This window comes from Dermacentor silvarum, chromosome 7 (genome assembly GCF_013339745.2).
Source record: "Dermacentor silvarum isolate Dsil-2018 chromosome 7, BIME_Dsil_1.4, whole genome shotgun sequence".
NCBI classification, from domain to species: domain Eukaryota; kingdom Metazoa; phylum Arthropoda; class Arachnida; order Ixodida; family Ixodidae; genus Dermacentor; species Dermacentor silvarum.
In genome coordinates this window covers 6584951-6591250 of record NC_051160.1, presented here as the reverse complement: position 1 = coordinate 6591250, position 6300 = coordinate 6584951, and the positions used below count along the sequence as shown (strand labels likewise).

Genomic DNA, 6300 nt, shown 5'->3' with positions numbered 1-6300 from the left:
AGACGCCGCGCGGCGGTGGCGCGAACAAACGGCACGCACGTCGGGCGAACCCTTTGACGCTGCGAGAGACTAGCAGCTTCGGTCTGCAGCACCTCCTTCGGCCCCAACCTGTTAGACGGCCAAGCGCCTCTCCCATTCCGCACACGGTGCGCGCCACGCGAAGCGCATCGAGCCGAAACACCATCATCAGCGCCAACCCCGCCCGGCAGACGCCGTTAACCCGAATATCTACCATGACGCCTCAGCGACAAGAAACACACGCGCACAGAGACAATGATGATGTCGCCGACAGAAAGGCTGCACTCAGCTCGGACATTTCGACTAGCACGCGGACATGGACGTACATACGAAACGCGTGCTCCGACGAAGCTTCTACTATACACTAGTGTGGTAAAGCGCCCGTTATACCGTATTTATTCTTGTAAGATCCGCACTTTTAACGGCGTATCTGCTCAAGCCGGAGGTTGGCCCGTATAGCGTAGACCAGAAACTCGGCCGCCAAAAACGCGCGATGACGTCACCGCGCGTTGCCCAGCAACCACTTTCCACAGCTGCGCCTCGCTTCGCCGCCGCTCCGCACCGCGCACCTGCTCTGTCTAGCCATGACGTCACTTCACGTCGCCTAGCAACCACATGCGTCTTCGCTTCGCCTAGACATGTCAACGCTTCGCCAGGCCGCGTCTTGAAGCACGTCGTGCGGCCAAGCGAGAATCTGCGCGTCTGTGGCGAGCCGATCCGGAGTACCGTGCCGAAGCTGCAGCCGAGAAGAGGCGTCGTCGAGTTTCGAGAACGAGAACGCAAGAGTCTGCGTTTGACTATCCAGCGTCGGCGGGATAGCGACCCTGGCTGTAGCTTAGCCGATCACAAGCTCCGCTGTTTGCTCGAGCGTTGCACCACTAGTGCAAGCTGTGCTCACTTCTTGTTCTTGTTTCCCGAAACCTTGGCAAGGAGCGGCTTTTACGCGAGTCGGGCATTTCACTGTTCGCTAAAATCGCGGAAGACGTGGCGAATTATGTACATAATAATGCGAACACTGGATACACCCCAGGAAGCAAAAGTCGGCTACAAGCCTTCCTGACTCGGCTTGACCCAGCTTGACACGGCTAGTGCTACGTTAAGCTCCAAATTAGACGTCTTCTGTATAGCTTATATGTCTAGTCTTGAAGACTTCTGCTGTAAGACCTGGTGGAGACGTACAGGCTCTGGTACACGTTTTTAAAGTCAATCTCGAAGTCTTGCAAGCAAAACTTGCGCACATTTTTACTACCAGCTTGCAACGATTCCTTCGACAGCACCATCAGTGGAATGATTACATCGTTATGGTATCGTCATATAACAGCTCTCCGCACAAAACAGTGTATTACCAGCGTACTGCAAGGTTTTTGCTCGAGTCGATTTCGCATAGGCCGCTAGTTAGACGGTTACAGCGCGCGTACCAAGTATCAGCCATTGAGGAAGGTACCTTCCTCCATGGCCAATTCAAACCTACCGCGTCAGCTCAAACTGAAAGCCGCGCCATAGTTTCGTGTGCCCGTGATGGCAATACAACAAAACCTTTCAATAAAATGTGTGCCGTTATTACACAATTCGTAAAAGCTTTAATAAAACATTTTGAACGAAGTTTCACAGGCTAGTATAACATGGTGCGGCACAACAGTTGGTGCGCTACTATGGCTTGGCCGCTTCCAACGCTAGCTCCCGCGCCTGCCATGCTGCCGTTGCCGTGCATTGTCACCGTTCGCGCTGTCGCGCATGGCCGAACGCCCGCACTTTGCAAAGGATTCAACGGGTCAGCTTTCGTGCGCACATCGCATTCTCTGTGTGTTCCTGCGTTGATGGCTCAGCTTCGTTTTGGTAAGTGGTTAAAGTTTTTCTCTCTTTAGAAAGCTCTGTCACACGATTGTAGCACCATGACCCTCTTGGTTGATTGTTTCTCATGCAACGGCTGTTGTTTCGAATTTCCTCGCAGCACGTCCGATGTCACGGACACTATATATAAGCTCGTCAGGTTGGGATTACATTTTGGTTGGTGTGGGATCATTCAGTGCCGTTAGCATCGACTGACCGTGCTAAAATTGTTACATCGGGAACCACTTCTCGCGGAATCGCCGCCTAGTTTCCTCGTGGTCGAAAGTTGCGAATGTTTTTTAAGCTGGTGCTGTAATTATATAAACGCGAGCTATGCCGCTTATTGACTTATATTACTTCGTTGATGGTCTTAGAACTGCATCACTATGCGAATAATATATCTGCGTCCCCGACTGATTGCATCGAGACGTAAGCACGTGCGTTTTATATACGTCCGCTGCATTCAGTTTGTGAAGAACAAATGCAAAACAACAACAGCTTGATTTGGGCGAGTTGGTACATACTGAATAACGTAGGTACAGCGCAACAACTTTTGTAAGGAAACGGATACGCTGTACCAGCGTTTTCCTGTCTAATTGTTCCCTTCCAAAAATTGTTGCGCTGTACCTACGTTATCCAAAAGCAAAGCGGCGCACAAAAACAAAATGAGACTTTGTGCGAACTCCCTTGTTGCCCGTTGTATAAGATACTCTTTGATTCATTTTTTGTAGTACCCAAGGCCTTGAACAGCAAAAGTATGACAGCCTGCCCAATGCAAGCACTTCTATGGATGAATGCTACCCGTAGTGCAGTGAGGCCATGATTTCAGCGAAGAATACCAACCATAGTGACATAATCTTGAGCCAGGTTGCACCTCAGATAGGGAATGATGGCACTAGTTCCCAAAAGCTTGGATGGGACTTTAAGTACTTGCAACGAGCAGAGCAGGATCGAACATGTGCAGCTATATAGGAGTATACTCATGCATGTAGAAGTTGCGTCGTGCAACATGTTATTAGCTACCGTCCAAGCTGTCAAAGTGTGCATGGCTCTTGTCTATCTTTTCTAGGTGCTTTCAGACATTCACGTACTAATTACAGACATGGGAAGACTATAAGACGTCAAGATGAAAGGCTCCTAGCAGCTCTCAGTGTTCCCAACGAAACTGGCAGAATGGCAGTGGCTGATTACAAGCTGCCTTTGGTGAACAAAAAAACCGTGACCACATTAGAATCCGGCAGAGCTCCAATCCTGCATTCTGATGACACCTTGTAAGTAAAAGCTTTATTAATTGACTACATGAGCACATTTTTATAATAACTCGTGCCAGGTGTAACTAATGCCTTTTATATGCATGTTAAATTGACTTCATTGTTTTATTGAAATTGTGTGGCTTCATGTTTTTGAGTTGTATACGCAGTAGTTTCAGTTAATACTTTTTTATACTATGGCTGTTTACATCTTGGCAGTTTTTGTGTGTAAATATTGCTGCAGTAATTTCTCTGGAATGCATAATCATCTAGTGTCATCTGCCTTACCTTTCCTGCGGATTTAATACCCGCCTTCATGCAGCTACTGTAATATCCACAGTGTGTATATTTGGTGTTTTCGGCTTTGAATCCCTTTTGTTCTCTTCCAAATTTTTTTTTCAGACACAACGGCTCTCTGTTATGGGGGGCTGGTACTTAAGAAGCTTTACTGCGGGCATCCTACCCACTATTTTCAGACTGTTTTGGTGGAAACTTAAGCTAGACTCTAGGCCAGCGGCGGAAAAAGAGCTTCAGGGACGTGCATGTCTACAGTGTCATGGAAGGTAAGATTAGAGAGCTGCTGTTTGACTGGGCCTAGAGATAAAGTGCAGTGACTCTTACTCACAAAATACATGCTATTTTGAATGTAAAAAATAAATAAAAACATGAGCACATTTGAATAAAAATATCATCCATCCAGTGTAGCTAAGTCGGGTGGACATCTTTTTCTTTTATAAGCCTTCCTCCCCCTTGCAGTTCCATAGAACTGATGTTCCACAAATTTTATTTATGAGTTGCAAATCTGTTCGTATGTAGCAATGGTTCGGGTATCAGCCACAACTGCTGATACTGTGTACACGTGCTACTTGCACTGTTTGACTAGATGGTTTGGTATTCCAGAAGCTATTCATAGCAATACCACGTGGGAAAATGTGATGACCTATGCCATTCGCCAAGCAGCAACTGCCTGGTTGAAGAATTGCAGTTTGCGAGCGGATAAAAAGCCAGCACGTTACTTTAAGCTTAGTGTTCAGGTAATTTTATATAGAAATTTAAGATATACTTACGTTTGAGTCAGCATCATGTAGCATGTTTACATCTCATTAAAATCGACTGTTGGTTCTTGATCAGAAGTGCATTGTATGGGATTAACATTTTGTCTTGGCATTCTAAACTCTACTTATATCAGTCTGTTCTCAGTCGCCAGATAACTTCCAACGACCATCTATGCATGATGTTGTGACATCATGCTTTACTGTGGCCGTAGGGAAACTTGTATACATTCTGAAGAATTTTACTTTAGACAATAAATTCTGGGAACCCCAAATAGAGTTGGCGTTCAGGGCCACTTGCTTACATGATGCAGTGTAAAAGAAAGATATAAATATTTACTTCCAGGCAGCAAAAGGACATGGGAGATGCTTTAGGTGAACGTGAAAAGGCATTTTAAATTATAGAATGAATTATACCTGTCTTCTGGCACTATGCTTATGCCTGCAGATTTTAAGCAGTTTTTTATGTGTTGTATTTGTTTCTTTTATGCCATTGTTCAGTCTTGTGGGGACAGCCACTGAAAGGCCAGGCTTAAAAAAATGTCAGTTTCGTCCTAAGGGTGAAGCAATGAATGCGATAGCAACACAGCAATGTCATACGAAGTAAGGTGAGCGGCTTTGGTAGCAACAACACGCAAAACTGTTGTCGACGCCATCGGCGTTTTGCCCGCGTTAGCTCAAAATGCGTGCGGCGTTGGTGACTGTTGCTGGAGCCTCTGATATAAATAGGCACTTGGTGCCGCAGCTAAACGTCGGCTCCCTTCCCTCCCCCACGGACTCTCGCGCGTCTGAAGAAGGCGCGTTTGCTCTACATATATGGTGATTGTAAAGGAGAAAAGAGACGCCTACTTCTGCAGCCCTTAAGCGAGCACGGCGCAGAACGCGCGTTTGTTCTCCGCCGTGCGTTCACTCCCCGTGAAAGACGCGCCCCTCGCGCCCTTTCACTCGCACATACAGCGTTCGGCGCGCGGCGACGATTTCATCTCCAAATGACGTCATACGGAACCTCACGGCGACGCCGACGGCAGAAATCTGCTTTTGAGTGTCCATATAATTGCTATCGCAATAATAAGTATAACTATGCATCATGAGTGCATCAGTTCTATAATGTTTGAAAGTGGTGTGCGCATTACATGCCCTTAACAGTAGTCACCGAGAGAAAACAAAGTGTATTCGCTAATTTTTCTAATATGTAGAGATTATTTCTTAGTCATGTTTATGCTAAGCATTTGGCTTTTACTGGCCTTACTATAAGTGAGTCTGGTCTTTTTTTCCTTTTTTCGACTGGCGCAGATGCATCAAAGGATACTGGACCTGCCGCCAGCTGACATGCCTTTCTTCCTCCTTAGTTCTGTTAAGATGTGGGTTCAGTTTTTCTAGACATGCAATCCATAATATACGCAGTCTAGTCAATCAGTGCACGGCATTACATGCCATTCATTTCCTATGTATATATTTAGTCAGAATCAAAGCAGGACAAGCACATGTACATAATTTGCAAGAATAAAATTTTGTTTTTTGCTAATTTTGCTGCCTCTTAAACATTGTTATGAAATGCTGGCTACAGAAGAGGCATTTTACGAGATGTCTTTTCAATGTGCCTCATTCAACACCCTTGTGTGCTGCATGAATTTTGCTTGTGTTAGCAGTATACCCAAATTAATTGTGCGCTAATGCAGATCACTGGTACTGCTATTGTTTTCTTGGAACCAGTGGTGCGATTCAGGATTTCTAGGAAATGTACATATATTGAATGCGACTGGCTTTAACTTCAAAATAAAAGCACACAAAGCTACTAAGCTGAAAAAAGTTCAGTATTATGTGCTAATAAATGCATGCTTTTCCAAAGGCATAAATATTAAAGGCTGCATAGATTCCATAGTTTGGTTATGAAATCTGTCAAGGTATAATAGTGAGTGCCCATCTGTGACATGCAAACATGTATACATACATATGCCAACAATGTCATTTATGCACTGAAATAACATTCTTCCGAAGTGAATAGACTCGCAAGAACATTAATACACTTTGCAAGTGAACAGCACTGTAGAAATTGCATGTCGCACACGGCCTCTCAACATTATACCTTCACAGACTTTATTACAAACTGTGAAATCTATGTGGCTCCTTTTAATATTTATGCCTTTGCA

At 45.3% G+C, this 6300-nt stretch overlaps 1 long non-coding RNA gene across 1 annotated transcript; it reads left to right on the top strand.

The window, feature by feature from the left end:
• The first annotated feature begins 1813 nt into the window (after nucleotides 1-1813).
• Nucleotides 1814-5969, top strand: LOC119457483 (uncharacterized). The gene is made up of 3 exons (XR_005193274.2): nucleotides 1814-3119; nucleotides 3501-3661; nucleotides 5444-5969. It is a non-coding gene; the product is annotated as an uncharacterized LOC119457483 (long non-coding RNA).
• Nucleotides 5970-6300: the final 331 nt, after the last annotated feature.